Here is an 18,393-nt window from a genome sequence, read left to right as displayed (position 1 = left end):
ATCAGTGAATTCCTCTCAGGCAACAACACAACATTCTGGAGAAACTCAGTAGGTCAGGCAGCAACTGAGGATAAGAATAAAGAGTCAACATTTCAGGTTGAGATCAGCACTGTTGAAGGATTTTAGCCTGATATGTCCACTGTTTATTCCTCTCCATTGATGCTGTCTGATCTGCAGAGTTAGTCCAGCATCCTATGTGTTTTACTGTGGATTTCCAGCATCTGCAGAATCTCTCGTGTTTATAATTCCTCTCAGGGAGTCCTTTGGAATGGAAGATCATTTATCACCCCTGCAGTTTGGTGGGTTCTATGGTGGCCGAGAAGGCCAAACTGGGAAACAGAAACCGTGCCACTTTGTAGATGGATTATGAGTTGTTGCACTCCTTCCCTGGTTACAGAAAATTCTTCAAGTGTTTAGTTTTAAATGCAAGCATGAAAAGTAATGAAAATAACAAAGTATTGATCTGTACAATTAGATCCGATTCAATATCTGGACAACTGTATTCCGAGAAGCCTTGTTAGCGCAGTAGGCAGCGCGTCAGTCTCATAATCTGAAGGTCGTGAGTTCAATCCTCACACAGGGCACTAGTTTTGTAGGCGAAAAGACCTGAGGTGTAAAATTCTCTGTCACAATTTCCATACTATGTCATTGAGGGTCATCTCCTGCTCTCTGTCAATTGCACTATGATCATAAATGAAACCTTCAGATTTAAATACAGATGTTGCAAAACTGAGAACAAAAGAGAAAACCTTGGAAAACTCTCAGCAGATCAGGCAGCCTCCCTGGAGAGAAACAGTTGAAGTTCCAGTCCACAAACTTTTCCTGAGACAGGGCAGATGAGAAAGGAGATTAGTTTAATGTCATAATCTAGTTTAGTATCACCGACAAATATCATGAAATTTGTTGTCTTCACGGCAGTAGTAAAATAGAATACATAATAATAGAGAAAAAACTGTGAATTACACTAAGTACATGCATTAAAGAATTAAATTTTAAAAAGTAGTGAGGTAATGTTCATAGGTTTTTCACCCCAGGAAAGGAGAGGCTAAAGCCAGATGACATAGAGTTAGGCTGAAAGGGAAAATTAAAAATAGATGGGCTGAAAGGCCTGTTTCTGCGCTGTACTTCTCTATGACTCCATTGAAAGGGATGCCGAGGAAAACGTTTCACATGGAGGGAAATGTGTAGATGAAACAAACTCTCAGGGCAGGTGGTACAGGTAAGTACGATTAGAATGTTTAAAAGAAATTCAAAGTTTTAACGAAAAATAAATTTCAAAGTAAGACTGTTAACAAATAACTTATAAGTTATAACTTATAACTTATAACTTATAAGTTTTCTATATATTAACTTGAGATTCATTTTTTTGCAGGCATTCACAGTAGAACAAAGAAATACAATAGAAACAATGGAAAACTCCACACAAAACAACCGATGTTCTAAAGAAGACAAGCAAATGGTTAGGACACACACCAAATGCTGGAGGAACTCGACAGGTCAGGCAGCACCTGTGGAAAGCCGTAGAGAGTTGACATTTCAGGCTAAGACTGGACTGGACATTTCAGGACTGGAAAGGAAGTGGGGAGGGACCGGAAAGAGGAGGATAGGAAAGAATTAGAAACACTGTATATGGGCTAAACAAATGGAAGTTGGACTAGCTCAAGTAGAAGACTTAGTCAGCATGGAAGAACTGGGTCGAAGGGCCTTCTCCTGTGTTGTGTTTGCAGTTGGAATTGGGATTGGAGAGAATTATTTAAAGTGTTCAGTATTGTATGCATCATTATCACCCCAAGTCCGAACTGTTCCGAAAACCTATGGACTCACTTTCACAGATTGTTCATCACGTATTCTCAATATTGATTGTTTATTTCTTTATTATTTTGTTGTTTTTATGTTTTTGTGTGTGCACCGTTTGCCGTGATTTGCACAGTAGCTGTTTGTCTTGTTTTGTATGGTCTTTCATTGATTCTGTTGTGTTTCTTTGTATTTACTGTGAATGCCCACAAGTAATTGAATCTCATGTTTTTATATGGTGACATATATGTAGTATGATAATAAATTTACTTTGAAGATATCAACATTGAATGAAAATTATAGACTATTGATTTGTAGAATAACATCTCATTTGTTTACTGTCTGACAGCAGTTCTCAGGGCCTCGTTAGCGCAGTAGGCAGCGCGTCAGTCTCATAATCTGAAGGTCGTGAGTTCAATCCTCACACGGGGCACTAGTTTTATGGATGAACAAAACTAGTAATGAGTGAGACAATTTTCACGCTATTGGTTGAGGATATCATCTCCTGCTGTTCCATTTGCACTATCATGTTCAACATATCCACAGATGTTGCAAATCTGAAAACAAAATAGAAAATGCCAGTAAAACACTCAACAAGTCAGGCTGCATCTGTAGAGAGCGAAGTGCTTAAAAGTTCAGGCATCAACATACTTTTCTTGAGAGAGGGAAACAAGCTCAAAGTTGCTCCTTCTCCACTTTGAGAGGACATGAGCCAGCTGTGGAAATAGAGTTACCTTTTGGATCAGGACTCATTGCTGTTGGACTTGTTGATTTTTTGCAGCAGATTGGCCGTTGCTCCAGATCCCGGCATCTGTCATTTCCTGGGTCTCCAGTAAAGAGGCTTGAGAAAGGCAATGAAGTTGAGAGCAGGTTACATCTCTTCAAGGAGACTTTTAGCGCACCCTTGAATCTTTGCCTTTGTCTGCCTGGTAAACCTTTCTCTTGGTAAACTGATGTTTCAGGGGTCTGGTGTCAAACATGCAAACAACATGGCCTGTCCAATGGCATTAAACAACCTTTAATCTTGAAATAGTTTAATAGCACATCGATTAACTATCGTGCACACAAATGCTTGATGAAGAGTGAACAATGGATTCTTTATAGCTTAGATCTTCTCTTTGCCCGGTTGATCACTCATGGTCAATGTAGGAAGCACAGAGCCTTCCACTGATGGGACAATTGGTCAACTTGTGAGATGGACCACTCATTACAGCACTTACACACGGCCTCTAAACACTCTGGTTGATGGCTTTCAGGTTTGCAATGCATCCTGAATTCTCATTTTCCACTTTGAAAGGGCATGGTCCAGAAATTCCCAACAGTCTGTCGGGAGGTTGCATTTCTCAAGGAGGCTTTTGCACACTATTAAATCATTTCCTGTGTCTCTCAGATGATCTCCTCCCATAGAAGACCCTGTATTTCAGTTCTTTAGTGTCAGGCATAGGAATGGGCTGTGAGCCCAGTGCTAGAGACAACCTGGAAAAGAATTTGATTTCATTTGGAGCTCATCCCCAGTGAATGTGGATGACTTTGTGAACATAATTGGTATTGGTAAGAATTCTCTAAAGGGTTCAGTATTGCGTGTGTGTGAGTGACAAGAATGAAATGAAATGTGCAAGATATTGATTCAAACACGGACATCTGATTTGTTACCTCGGTAAAATATGGTATCTCACAGTCCAAGTTAGCACAGTGGGCAATGCGTCAGTCTCATAATCAGAAGCTCTTTGGTTTGAATCTCACATGGGGCACTAGTTTTACGGGAGACAATACAACGGCTATGAAATTTATCTGTGACTATCTCCAGCCCTTTGTTGAATGGATTCATCTCATATTCCATTGTGCATTGATTGATAAATCTTATAAGACAGTGAAGATGATGGAGGTCCGGTACAATTGTATTTCGATGTTATATTGACTGTCCTGTTGTACATACTATTTATTATAAGTTACTCTAAATTGCATATTGCAAATTTAGACAGAGATGTAACATAAAGATTTTTACTCCTCATGTATATGAAGGATGTAAGATATAAAGACAATTCAATTCAATTCCATTCAAGTGCTGGAGGCACTCAGCAGGTCTGATAGTGCCCACTAAAAAGAGAAATGGTTAATCTTCCCCGTTGGAAAACTTTCTTAAGAACTGCACAACAGAGGAAACAAATTAGCTTGAAGTTATTAAGAATATTGTGAAGAAATGTTCAGGAGAAAGAAAATAGCTCAGATAGGATGAGACAAAATTGATTAATATCATGCACATTGATTGGTTAATATTGGGACACCATGACAATGGGAAGGTGGCCAATCATTACTACAATGTTTGGAGGTTTATCCCTTTGTCTTGTTGATCAGTGAATTCCTCTCAGGCAACAACACAAAATTCTGGAGAAATTCAGCAGGTCAGGCAGCAACTGAGGATAGGAATAAAGAGTCAACATTTCAGATAGAGACCAGCACTGATAAAGGATTTTGGCCTGATATGGCAACTGTTTATTCCTCTCCATTGATGCTCTCTGATCTGTAGAGTTTGTTCAGCATCCCATTTGTTTTACTCGGGATTTCCAGCACCTACGGAATCTCTTGTGTTTATAATTCCTCTCAGGGAGTCCTTTGGAATGGAAGATCAGTTATTACCCCTGCAGTTCTGTGGGTTCTCAGGTGGACGAGAAGGCCAATCTGGGAAACAGAAACCGTGCCACCAGTAGATGGATTATGAGTTGTTGCACTCCTTCCCTGGTTACAAAGAATTCTTCAAGTGTTTAATTTTAAATGCAAGCATGAAAAGAAATGAAAATAACAAAGTATTGATCTATACAATTAGATCCGATTCTATATCTGGGCAACTGTATTCCGAGGAGCCTCGTTAGCGCAGTAGGCAGTGCATCAGTCTCATAATCTGAAGGTCGTGAGTTCAATCCTCACACGGGGCACTAGTTTTCTGGGCGACCAGACCTGAGTTGTGAAATTCTCTGTGATAATTTCCATGCCATGTCATTGAGGGTCATCTCCTGCTCTCTGTCAATTGCACTATGATCATAAATGAAACCTACAGATTTATCTACAGATGTTGCAAAACTGAGAACAAAAGAGAAAACCTTGGAAAACAGTCAGCAGATCAGGCAGCCTCTCTGGAGAGAAACAGTTAAAGTTTCAGGCCACAAACCTTTCTTGAGAGAGGGCAGATGAGAAAGGAGATTAGTTTAATGTCATAATCAGGTTTAATATCACTGGCAAATATCAAGAAATTTGTTGTCTTCGCAGAGGTAGTAAAATACAATACATAATAATAGAGAACAAAACTGTGAATTGCTCTAAGTATATATACTAACTACTTTAAAAAAGTATTGAGGAAATATTCATGGGCTTTTCACCCCAGGACAGGGGAGGCTAAAGCCAGATGACATAGAATTAGGCTGAAAGGGAAAAGAAAAAATAGATGGGCTGAAAGGCCTGTTTCTGTGCTGTATTTCTCTATGACTCCATTGAAAGGGATGCCAAAGGAAAACGTTTCACACAAAGGGAAACGCGTAGATGAAACAAACTCTCAGGGGAGGTGGTACAGGTAAGTATGATTAGAATTTTTTAAAGGAATTCAAAGTTTTAAGGAAAAATAAATTTCAAAGTAAAACTATTACCAAAGAACTTATATTTATTATTTTGGGTTTGTTTTGTTTTTGTATTTGCACATTTCATTGTGATTTGCACATTGGATGTTTGTCTTGTTTTCTATGGTTTTTCACTGATTATGTTGTGTTTCTTTGTATTTACTGTGAATGCCCACAAGTAAATGAATCTCTTGTTTGTATATGGTGTCATAAATGTAGTTTGATAATGAATTTATTTTGAAGATTTGAACTTTGAATGTTAAAATACAAACTATTGATTTGTACAATGACGTCTGATTTGTTTTCTGTCTGACAGCAGTTCCCAGGGCCTCGTTAGCGCAGTAGGCAGCGCGTCAGTCTCATAATCTGAAGGTCGTGAGTTCGATCCTCACACGGGGCACTAGTTTTATGGATAAACAAACCTAGCAATGAGTGAGGCAATTTTCACTCTATTGCGTTGATATCATCTCCTGCTCTGTTTCGATTGCACTATCATGTTAAAGATGACTGCAGATGTTGGAAATCTGAAAACAAAATAGAAAATGCCAGAGAAAACACTCAACAGATCAGGCTGCATCTGTAGAGAGAGAAGTGCTTAAAAGTTCAGGCAGCCACAAATCTTTCTTGAGAGAGGGAAACAAGCTTCAAGTTTCTCCTTCTCCACTTTGAGAGGACATAAGCCATCTGTGGAAATAAAGAGTCAACCTTTCGGAGCAGGACCTATTGCTGTTCGACATGTTGATTTTCTGCAGCAGATTGGTCATTGCTCCAGATCCTGGCATCTGTCGTTTTCCTCAGTCTCCAATAAAGAAGCTTGAGAAAGGCAATAAAGTTGTGAGCAGGTTGCATCTCTTCAAGGAGGCTTTTAAGGACACCCTTGTATCTTTGCCTTTGTCTGCCTGGTAATCCTTTCTCTTGGTAAACTGATGTTTCGGGGGGTCTGGTGTCAAACATGCATACAATATGGTCTGTCCAATGGCATTTAACAATCTTGAATCTTGAAATAGTTTAATAGCACATGGATTGACTATTGTGCACACAAATGCTTGATGAAGAGTGAACAATGGATTCTTTACAGCTTAGATCTTCTTTCCTTTGTCCAGTAGATCACTGATGGTCAATGTAGGAAGCACAGACCCTTCCACTGATAGGACAAGTGGATAACTTGTGAGATGGACCACTCATTATAGCACTTACCCACGGTCTCTAAACCCTCTGAATGATGGCCTTCAGGTTTGCAATGCATCCTGAATTCTCATTCTCCACTTTGAAAGGGCATGGTCCAGAAATTCCCACCAGTCTGTCAGGAGGCTGCATTTCTCAAGGAGGCTTTTGCACGCCGTTAAGTCATTTCCTGTGTCTCTCAGATGATCTCCTCCCATAGTAGACCCTCTATTTCAGGTCTGTTGTGTCAGGCATAGGAATGATCTGTGAGCCGAGTGGAAACTCAGTACTAGAGACATCCTGGAAAAGAATCTGATCTCATTTGGACACATCCCCAGTGAATATGGAAGACTTTATGAACATAACATAAATTCGAAGAAGGTAGTCTGAGAATCAGAGCAGGAGTACGGAGGAAGCCATTTTTGAATTTTTCATTTTTTTTTCCATCGGCGTTCAGAGAGGCGGGACTGCGCAGGCGTGTGACGTCGGGCAGTGAAGCACGGAAGATTTAAAAGGAACAGAGCCTCATACAGCGGGCAGCGTAGTTTGCGGGCTGCAGAGTAAGCCGGGAGCAGAGTGAAGGCTTAAAGCCTTTGGCTCAACGGGCTTAGGCGGAAATGGGCGAAGCAAGGAAGGTTTGGTATTTTTTGTTGTTATTTGAAGAGAGGGGCAGGATGAGTGTGAGGGCAGTTTGTTGTTCTCGGTGCCGGATGTGGGAGGCCCTGGAGTTTCCAAGCCTCCCGGACGTCCACATCTGCGCCAGGTGCGCTGAGATGCAGCTCCTAAGGGACCGCGTTAGGGAACTGGAGCTGCAGCTCGATGACCTTCGTCTGGTCAGGGAGAGTGAGGAGTTGATAGAGAGGAGTTACAGGCAGGTGGTCACACTGAGGCCACGGGAGGCAGACCAGTGGGTCACGGTTAGAAAGGGGAAGGGGAAGGGTCAGGTACTAGAGAGTACCCCTGTGACTGTGCCCCTTGACAATAAGTACTCCTGTTTGAGTACTGTTGGGGGGGACAGCTGGGGGAAGCAACAGTGGCCATGCCTCCGGCACAGAGTCTGGCCCTGTAGCTCAGAAGGATAGGGAAAGGAAGAGGAGGGCAGTTGTAATAGGGGACTCGATAGTAAAGGGGTCAGATAGGCGATTCTGTGGACGCAGTCCAGAGACCCGGATGGTAGTTTGTCTTCCTGGTGCCAGGGTCTGGGATATTTCTGATCATGTCCAAGATATCCTGAAGTGGGAGGGTGGGGAGCCAGAGGTCGTGGTACATATAAGTACCAATGACATAGGTAGGAAAAGGGAAGAGGTCCTGAAAGGAGAATATAGGGAGCTAGGAAGGGAGTTGGGAAAAAGGACCACAAAGGTAATAATCTCGAGATTACTGCCTGTGCCACGCGACAGTGAGAGTAGGAATGCAATGAGGTAGAGGATAAATGCGTGGCTGAAGGATTGGAGCAGGGGGCAGGGATTCAAGTTTTTGGATCATTGGGACCTCTTTTGGCACAGGTATGACCTGTACAAAAAGGACGGGTTACACTTGAATCATAGGGACCAATATCCTGGCCGGGAGATTTGCGAGGGCTACTGAGGTGACTTTAAACTTGAATGGTTGGGGGGTGGGAATCAAATTAAAGAGGCTAGGCGTGAGGAGGTTAGTTCACAACAGGGGGATGGGAACCAGAGCAGAGAGACAGAGGGGTGTAAAGTGAGGGGAGAAGCAAAAAGTAGTAAGGTGAAAAGTAAAAGTGGCAGGCCGGCAAATCCAGGGCAAAAATCAAAAAGGGCCATTTTTCAACATAATTGTAGAAGGGCTAAGAGTGTTGTAAAAGTGAGCCTGAAGGCTTTGTGTGTCAATGCAAGGAGCATTCGTAACAAGGTGGATGAATTAAAGGTGCAGATTGTTATTAATGAATATGATATAGTTGGGATCACAGAGACATGACTCCAGGGTGACCAGGGATGGGAGCTCAACATTCAGGGATATTCAATATTCAGGAGGGATAGACATAAAAGAAAAGGAGGTGGGGTAGCATTGCTGGTTAGAGAGGAGATTAACGCAATAGAAAGGGAGGACATTAGCCGGGAGGATGTGGAATCGATATGGGTAGAGCTACATGGGGACTTCCGGTAGCGCTCATGGAGTGAAGTCGCGTTCTTGACTCGCTCCATTACCTCTGAGTTTTTTTCTCTATGGTCAGCTATACTTTGAATTAAACTGAATTCTCTGACAATTGGATGATACTTAGATCTGCTATGTCTAAGAACGGGAAAGACGGCAAGGATGGTAAACCTCCGGTTAAACCGAAAGCTACGGATCTCCCTCCGACTGAATCACCGGTGACTTTGAAAGCGATAGCGGAGTTAATTCAGAGGGAAATTTCAACCTCTGTTAGGGAGATGATTCGTACGGAAATTGCAGGCTTTGTTAAAGACCTGATTCATACGGAAATCTCAACTAATTTCCAGAAAATTGCCGGTTTAATTGATAAGATGCAAACATGTATTGCGGAACATCAGTCGGCTGTATCTGATCTTCAAAAATCCGCGCAACAAAGTGAGCTTAAGATGGGGAAAATCGAAGAAACAATTAATGTAATGAACAAGAAACTGGACTTTTTGACTTTTAAAAACTCTGACTTGGAATCTAGAATGCGACGGCAGAATTTACGAATGATTGGCGTGAGGGAAGCCGTTGAAGCTAACAACCCCATGAAATATTTCTCCCAACTTTTAAAAGATGCATTCCCTACTGTATTTCCTGACCAACCACCGCTACTGGATCGTGTTCACAGAATCCCATCATACTCGTCTAGGTCAGATAGACCTAGGCATGTTATCTTACGTTTTCATTACTTTCAAGACAAGGAGAGACTGTTTCGATTCGCTCGATCTAAAGGTTTCATTGATTTTTCGGATCTTAAGTTCCGATTCGTGGAAGATTTCAGTAAACCAATCTGGGACCAACGGGTCCGTTACAGATCCGTGATGTCGGAATTCTATAAGATGGATTTAAGACCAGCGCTGTTGTACCCTGCACGTCTAAGGATTCGCATGTTAGATGGAGCCCTTCGTTTTTTTGATTCTCCATCGGATGCCCAGAGTTATCTGGATCAACTTTCATCTCCAACATCTTAATTGCCTTCTTTTTAATTTTCTCCGTTGATCGGAGGCTGTGAATTGGTTGGTTTTAACTTTTCTGTGCCCTATTTGGGCAGAAAAGTTTACTTTCGATTTCTTAATATGGCTGCTAAACTTTCTTTTTAACTGCGTCATTTCTTTCTTTTCCCAGGGGATTCTGGGTGGTTACTTCCCTTTTGTCATCTTACGTATTTCCTGTGCGGCCTTAAATTTTGTAGTTTTTTTTAAATTTTATTCTGTTTTGCTTTTTATAATCACTTTATGTTAATAATCCTATTTTTTTTTTGTTGCTGTGTCTATTCATGAGTTTGAGGTTTATTGTGGTTTTTTTTTAATATATATTTTCCGGCTTTTGTTCTGTTCTGTGTGTATTCTAATTGAGCTAACTTTTTTTTTACTTATTTTTTTACTGTTTTACAATTAGCTGATCCTTTTCATATTTATACCTTTTTTTTTAGGGAGCGTATACCGGAAGTCATGGGGGTAGTTTTAGCGCTTGCTTCTTTCTGGCGGGTCTGCTTTAGATTTTGCCTTGGGGTCTTGGGCTGGGGGGTGGCGGGAGGGGCTTCACGTTTTAGTTTGTTTTTCTTTGGGCTATATACATTATTGAAGTACTGGTTGCGTCCTTTTCCCCGGTATCTTTTGTATGTTCTGTTTCCTCTCCGGGTTTGTGGGTCGCGCCTATTGTCAATCCTCCTTGTTGTGGGTTGACTTTAGGATTTATGGAGTCTATTATTAATTTTGTCTCCTGGAATACTAATGGTCTTAATCATCCTATTAAAAGAAAAAAAGTTTTTAAAGTGTTCCGGAGACTTAAAGCACAAATTTTATTTTTACAAGAGACCCATGTACGGAGGGGGGACAGACTACGTTTTTTCAAATTCTGGAAGGGACAACAATTTCATTCGAACTCCAATGCTAAGATTCGAGGCGTCTCTATTTTTATAGATTCCTCAGTTACTTTTATACAACAGGATATTATCTCTGATCCGAATGGTAGATTTTTATTGGTTAGTGGTTTACTATTTAATAAAAAAGTAGTTTTGGTTAATGTTTATGCTCCTAATATGGATTGTCCGGAATTTTATAAATCATTGTTTGATCAGTTTCCGAATTTGAACGAGTTTTCATTGATTTGGGGCGGAGATCTTAATACCTGTTTATCTCCAGCTTTGGACCGTTCGGCTCCTTTACGGACTTTACCTAATAAATCTGCAAATTTGATTAATTTTTTCCTTTCTGATTCTGGGTCGACGGACATTTGGCGTTTTCTGCATCCTCAGGAAAAAGATTTTTCCTTTTTTTCACATGTTCATCATTCCTATTCAAGAATTGATTATTTTTTTATTGATTCTCGTCTCATTCCTTCAGTGATTAAATGTGATTATGATTCTATAACCATTTCGGATCATGCTCCACTTAAGCTTTCTATTAAAATTATGGCCAATATACCGAACAATAGACAATGGCGTTTTAATTCGCTGTTGCTTCAGGACTCGGACTTTGTTAATTTTATGAATGAACAGATTGAGCTTTTTTTTACAATTAACCATACAGAAGATATTTCGGTTAACACTCTTTGGGACACTTTTAAAGCCTATATTCGGGGTCAGATTATTTCGTATTCCGTTGCTTTGAGGAAGAAACAGAAGCAGGAGGAGATGGCAATTGTGGACAAGATTAAAGAAATTGATAAGAAATATGTTATGGCTCCTTCTGAGGAGCTATACAAACAAAGAACTGAACTTCAAATGGAACACAGTTTACTACTCTCGTCCTCGATTGTAAACCAATTAAAGAAAACAAGAAGTGATTTTTATGTTCACAGTGATAAAATTGGCAAGCTGCTGGCTAATCAATTGAAATCTAATTATGTTAAATCTCAAATCAATCAGATTTATAACCAAAATGATCGATAGATATTGGATCATGTGGGGATTAATCAAACCTTTTGTGATTTTTATTCTTCTTTATATCAATCAGAGTCTCCTCGAGATTCTAAATATATGAATGATTTTTTAGATAAGTTAGACTTTCCTCAGATTTCACAGGATATGTCTTCTTTATTAGATACTTCCATTACAATGGATGAGATTAAGAATGTTATTTTTTCTATGAATCTGGGGAAAGCTCCTGGCCCTGATGGGTTTACTGTTGAATTTTATAAATGTTTTGCTTCTTTATTGATTCCTTGGCTCTATAAGGTTTTTGAGGCTTCTTTGAAACTTGGTAAACTTCCGGAATCTTTTAATAGAGCATCAATTTCTTTAATACTAAAGAAGGATAAAGACCCTGCTCAATGTGCATCTTATAGACCAATATCTTTATTAAATGTTGATTCTAAAGTTTTTTCTAAGTTATTAGCAAATAGACTAGAAAAAGTACTTCCTTCTATTATTTCGGAAGACCAAACGGGTTTTATTAAAGGTCGTTACTCTTTTTATAATATTCGTACATTGTTAAATATCGTTTATACTCCCTCACAAAATGTTCCTGAGTGTGTTATTTCTTTAGATGCCGAGAAAGCTTTTGATAGAGTAGAATGGCCTTATTTATTTAAGGTGCTTGAAATGTTTAATTTTAGCTTGAAATTTATATCCTGGATTAAACTGTTATATCACTCCCCTCTAGCCTCGGTTCGTACTAACTCTTTAAACTCACCTTTTTTTCCTCTCTTTCGTGGTACTCGACAAGGCTGTCCTCTTAGTCCCCTATTATTTGATATTGCATTAGAACCTCTTGCAATTGCTATTCGAGAATCTTCAAATATTACTGGGATAACTCGGGGATTAAAGTCCCATAAATTATCACTCTATGCTGATGATTTACTTTTATATATTTCTAATCCTGAGAGATCTATTCCTGCTGTTTTAGAGTTATTAGCACAATTTGGTCTTTTCTCAGGTTATAAATTAAATCTTAGTAAGAGTGAACTTTTTCCGATTAATAAACATCTTCCCTTATATTATAAATTTCCATTTAAATTGATTAATAATTACCTTTCATATCTTGGGATTAAAATTACTTGTAAACATAAAGATTTATTCAAGACTAACTTTTTACCATTAATAGACCATATTACTCAACTTTCATCTAAATGGTTTCCCTTATATTTAACTTTGATTGGTCGTATTAATGCAGTTAAGATGTTTTTTTTGCCAAAATTTTTATATGTGTTTCAGGCATTACCAATTTTCGTTCCTAAATCTTTTTTTGATAAAGTCGACTCTAAAATTTCTTCATTTATTTGGCAGAATAAGAATCCGAGACTGGGTAAAATACATTTACAGAAAGCTAAGAGAGATGGAGGTTTAGCATTACCTAACTTTAGATTTTATTATTGGGCTATTAATATTCGACATATGAAATTTTGGTTACTTGACCGGGATATACTATCTATTCCTAAATGGGTAGCATTGGAATTACAATCTGTTCAGGGTTATACACTTGGTTCTATTTTAGGTTCATCTCTTCCTTTTGATTCGAAACGCCTTAAGCAGGTCTCTAACCCGATCGTTAAATATGCTTTGCGTATTTGGTTTCAATTCAGAAAATTTTTTGATCTTAATCAATTCGGGTTAGCGATTCCTATTTTAGGTAACATATTTTTTCCTCCTTCTTTTACGGATCGCGCTTTTCAAACTTGGAAGACTAAGGGTATTTTACGGTTTTTGGATTTATTTTTAGATGGTTCCCTTATGTCTTTTGAACAATTATCTAATAAATATAACTTATCAAGAATACATTTTTTTAGATATTTACAAGTTAGAAATTTCCTAAGTACTATACTTTCTTCCTTTCCAATGCTTCCTCCTATATATATTTTAGATTCGATAATTAACCTTAATCTATGTCAGAAAGGTGCATCGGCTATGATTTATAATATTATTATGAAACTTAGGAAAGCTCCATTTGATAAGATTAGGGTAGATTGGGAACAGGAATTGGGGCTTACCATTTCTGTGGATGATTGGGGGCAGATTTTACAATTAGTTAATACTTCTTCTATTTGTGCTAAACATTCCCTAATTCAATTTAAAGTGGTGCATAGAGCACATATGTCCAAAGATAAGTTAGCGCGTTTTTACTCGCATATTAATCCTTTCTGTGATAGATGTTCGGGGCAGATAGCCTCTTTAACTCATATGTTTTGGTCTTGCCCTACTTTGGAAACTTTTTGGAGAGATATTTTCAATATTATTTCTAAGGTATTAAATATAGATATCTCTCCTCACCCTATTACTGCTATCTTTGGACTACCTAAAATTTCTAGTAATCTTTCCCCTTCAGCCCGTAGAATGATTGCATTTCTTACTTTAATGGCGAAAAGATGTATTTTACAACATTGGAAAGAGCTTAATGCTCCAACTACCTTTTTTTGGTTTTCTCAGACCATTTTATGTTTGAATCTGGAGAAAATTAGAAGTAACCTTTATGATTCTTCATTTAAATTTGAACAGATTTGGGGACCTTTTATTCGATATTTTCATTTAATGTAATATTTACCCTTCTTGTTTTTTTTTCACTGTTTTAATGGAGGTCGGGATTGAGGACGTGATTTTAAGTTTAACTCTGTTTGGTTTCAAGTTAGCCCATTGCTTTGCTTTGCTTTTAGTTAGTTGCACGGTGGTTTTTTTTTGGGGGGTTTTTTTTTCTTTTTTTCCATTGATATATATAAAATCTAGTATACTATTATGTTATCTTGGTTTCTTATGCTTAAATTACATTGTTTGTAGTATTTTCTTTTTGGTATTGTTATCTTTTGGAATTTTATTATACTTTAACATTGTATTAATGTTTATATGGCTTACCTTTTTTGTATACTTACTCAATAAAAAGATTTAAAAAGGGTAGAGCTACATAACACTAAGGGGCAGAAAACACTGGTGGGAGTTGTGTACAGGCCACCTAACAGTAGTACTGAAGTTGGGGATGGTATTAAACAGGAAATTAGAAATGTGTGCAATAAAGGAACAGCAGTTATAATGGGTGACTTCAATCTAAGTATAGATTGGGTGAACCAAATTGGTAAGGGTGCTGAGGAAGAGGATTTCTTGGAATGTATGCGGGATGGTTTTTTGAACCAACATGTCGAGGAACCAACTAGAGAGCAGACTATTCTAGACTGGGTATTGAGCAATGAGGAAGGGTTAATTAGCAATCTTGTCATGAGAGGCCCCTTGGGTAAGAGTGACCATAATATGGTGGAATTCTTTATTAAGATGGAGAGTGACATAGTTAATTCAGAAACAAAGGTTCTGAACTTAAAGAAGGGTAACTTTGAAGGTATGAAACGTGAATTAGCTAAGATAGACTGGCAAATGACACTTAAAAGGTTGATGGTGTATATGCAATGGCAAGCATTTAAAGATCGCATGGATGAACTACAACAATTGTTCATCCCAGTATGGCAAAAGAATAAATCAAGTAAGGTAGTGCACCCGTGGCCGACAAGGGAAATTAGGGATAGTATCAATTCCAAAGAAGCAGCATACAAATTAGCCAGAAAAAGTGGCTCACCTGAGGACTGGGAGAAATTCAGAGTCCAGCAGAGGAGGACAAAGCGCTTAATTAGGAAGGGGAAAAAAGATTATGAGAGAAAACTGGCAGGGAACATAAAAACTGACTGTAAAAGCTTTTTATAGATATGTGAAAAGAAAAAGATTGGTTAAGACCAATGTAGGTCCCCTACAGACAGAAACAGGTGAGTTGATTATGGGGAGCAAGGACATGGCAGACCAATTGAATAACTACTTTGGTTCTGTCTTCACTAAGGAGGACATAAATAATCTTCCAGAAATAGTAGGGGACAGAGGGTCCAGTGAGATGGAGGAACTGAGGGAAATACATGTTAGTAGGGAAGTGGTGTTAGGTAAATTGAAGAGATTAAAGGCAGATAAATCCCCAGGGCCAGATGGTCTGCATCCCAGAGTGCTTAAGGAAGTAGCCCAAGAAATAGTGGCTGCATTAGTGATAATTTTTCAAAACTCTTTAGATTCTGGACTAGTTCCTGAGGATTGGAGGGTGGCTAATGTAACCCCGCTTTTTAAAAAAGGAGGGAGAGAGAAACCGGGGAATTATAGACCGGTTAGCCTGACATCGGTGGTGGGGAAAATGCTAGTCAGTTATCAAAGATGTGATAACAGCACATTTGGAAAGCGGTGAAATCATCGGACAAAGTCAGCATGGATTTGTGAAAGGAAAATCATGTCTGACGAATCTCATAGAATTTTTTGAGGATGTAACTAGTAGAGTGGCTAGGGGAGAACCAGTGGATGTGGTATATTTGGATTTTCAAAAGGCTTTTGACAAGGTCCCACACAGGAGATAAGTGTGCAAACTTAAAGCACACGGTATTGGGGGTAAGGTATTGATGTGGATAGAGAATTGGTTGGCAGACAGGAAGCAAAGAGTGGGAATAAACGGGACCTTTTCAGAATGGCAGGCAGTGACTAGTGGGGTACCGCAAGGCTCAGTGCTGGGACGCCAGTTGTTTACAATATATATATTAATGACTTGGATGAGGGAATTAAATGCAGCATCTCCAAGTTTGCGGATGACACGAAGCTAGGCGGCAGTGTTAGCTGTGAGGGGGATGCCAAGAGGATGCAGGGTGACTTGGATCGGTTAGGTGAGTGGGCAAATTCATGGCAGATGCAATTTAATGTGGATAAATGTGAGGTTATCCACTTTGGTGGCAAAAACAGGAAAACAGATTATTATCTGAATGGTGGCCGATTAGGAAAAGGGGAGGTGCAACGAGACCTGGATGTCATTATACACCAGTCATTGAAAGTGGGCATGCAGGTACAGCAGGTGGTGAAAAAGGCGAATGGTATGCTGGCATTCATGGTAAGAGGATTCAAGTACAGGAGCAGGGAGGTACTACTGCAGTTGTACAAGGCCTTGGTGAGACCACACCTGGAGTATTGTGCACAGTTTTGGTCCCCTAATCTGAGGAAAGATGTCCTTGCCATAGAGGGAGTACAAAGAAGGTTCACCAGATTGATTCCTGGGATGGCAGGACTTTCATATGATGGAAGACTGGATCAACTAGGCTTATACTCGTTGGAATTTAGAAGATTGAGGGGGGATCTGATTGAAACGTATAAAATCCTAAAGGGATTGGACAGGCTAGATGCAGGAAGATTGTTCCCGATGTTGGGGAAGTCCAGAACAAGTGGTCACAGTTTGAGGATAAAGGGGAAGCCTTTTAGGACTGAGATTAGGAAAAACTTCTTCACACAGGGAGTGGTGAATCTGTGGAATTCTCTGCCACAGGAAACAGTTGAGGCCAGTTCATTGGCTATATTTAACAGGGAGTTTGATATGGCCCTTGTGGCTATTGGGATCGGGGGTATGGAGAGAAGGCAGGTACAGGGTTCTGAGTTGGATGATCAGCCATGATCATACTGAATGGCAGTGCAGGCTCGAAGGGCCGAATGGCTTACTCCTGCATCTATTTTCTATGTTTCTATGTTTCTATAATTGGTATTGGTAAGAATTCTCTAAAGGATTCAGTATTGTGTGTGTGTGAGTGACAAGAATGAAATGAAAAGTGCAAGATATTGATTCAAACACAGACATCTGATTTGTTACCTTGCTAAAATATGGTATCACAGGCCTAGTTAGCACAGTGGGCAATGCGTCAGTCTCATAATCTGAAGTTCTTTAGTTTGAAACTCACACGGGGCACTAGTTTTATGGGAGACACTACAATGGCCGTGAAATTTCTAAATTCCTCTGTGACAATCTCCAGCCCTTTGTTGAATGGATTAATCTCATGTTCCATTGTGCATTGATTGACAAATCTTATAAAACATTGAAGATGATGGAGGTCTGAAATAAAAAAGAGTAATAAAAGCAGGCTCCAGAACAACTTCCTCCACCAGTCCGTCAGACTGATAAATTCACGCCAATACAACTGTATTTCTATGCTATATCGACTGTCCTGTTGTACATACTATTTATTATAATTACTATAAATTGCAGATTGCAAATTTAGACGGAGACATAACGTAAAGATTTATACACCTCATGTATATCAAGGATGTAAGAAATAAAGTCAATGCAATTCACGTTCTGGAGACACACAGCAGGTCAGGTAGTGCCCACTGAAAAGAGAAATCGTTAATCTTCCAGGTTGGAAAGCATTTAATTGGAGCAAGGTCAAATATGATGGCAGAATATAGTATTAATAGTAAGACTCTTGGCAGTGTGGAGGATCAGAGGGATCTTGGGGTCCGAGCCCGTAGGACTCTCAAAGCTGCTACACAGGTTGACTCTGTGGTTAAGAAGACATACGGTGCATTGGCCTTCATCAATTGTGAGAGGTAATGTTGCAGCTATATAGGACCCTGGTCAGACCCCACTTGGAGTACTATGTTCAGTTCTGGTCACCTCACTACAAGATGTGGAAACCATAGAAAGGGTGCAGAGGAGATTTACAAGGATGTTGCCTGGATTGGGGAGCATGCCTTATGAGAATAGGTTGAGTAAACTCAGCCTTATCTCCTTGGAGTGGCGGAGGATGAGAGGTGACCTGATAGAGGGGTATAAGATAATCAGAGACTTAGATTGTGTGGATAGTCAGAGGCTTTTTCCCAGGGCGGAAATGGCTAGCACAAGAGGGCACAGTTTTAAGGTGCTTGGAAGTAGGTACAGAGGAGATGTCAGGGGTAAGTTTTTTA

The 18,393-nt window shown here is 39.5% G+C and overlaps 4 non-coding genes across 4 annotated transcripts; all 4 read left to right on the top strand.

The window, feature by feature from the left end:
• The first annotated feature begins 511 nt into the window (after window positions 1-511).
• On the top strand, window positions 512-584 carry trnam-cau (transfer RNA methionine (anticodon CAU)). Its single transcript has one exon. It is a non-coding gene; the product is annotated as a tRNA-Met (tRNA).
• Window positions 585-2,154: 1,570 nt separating this feature from the next.
• Window positions 2,155-2,227, top strand: trnam-cau (transfer RNA methionine (anticodon CAU)). Its single transcript has one exon. It is a non-coding gene; the product is annotated as a tRNA-Met (tRNA).
• Window positions 2,228-4,654: 2,427 nt separating this feature from the next.
• trnam-cau (transfer RNA methionine (anticodon CAU)) lies at window positions 4,655-4,727 on the top strand. Its single transcript has one exon. It is a non-coding gene; the product is annotated as a tRNA-Met (tRNA).
• Window positions 4,728-5,729: 1,002 nt separating this feature from the next.
• Window positions 5,730-5,802, top strand: trnam-cau (transfer RNA methionine (anticodon CAU)). The gene has a single exon. It is a non-coding gene; the product is annotated as a tRNA-Met (tRNA).
• Window positions 5,803-18,393: the final 12,591 nt, after the last annotated feature.

Source organism: Mobula hypostoma, chromosome 2, assembly GCF_963921235.1.
Source record: "Mobula hypostoma chromosome 2, sMobHyp1.1, whole genome shotgun sequence".
Classification (NCBI taxonomy): Eukaryota; Metazoa; Chordata; class Chondrichthyes; order Myliobatiformes; family Myliobatidae; genus Mobula; species Mobula hypostoma.
Note: the sequence above shows the minus strand (reverse complement) of the source record. Positions and strands in the feature narration are given on the sequence as shown.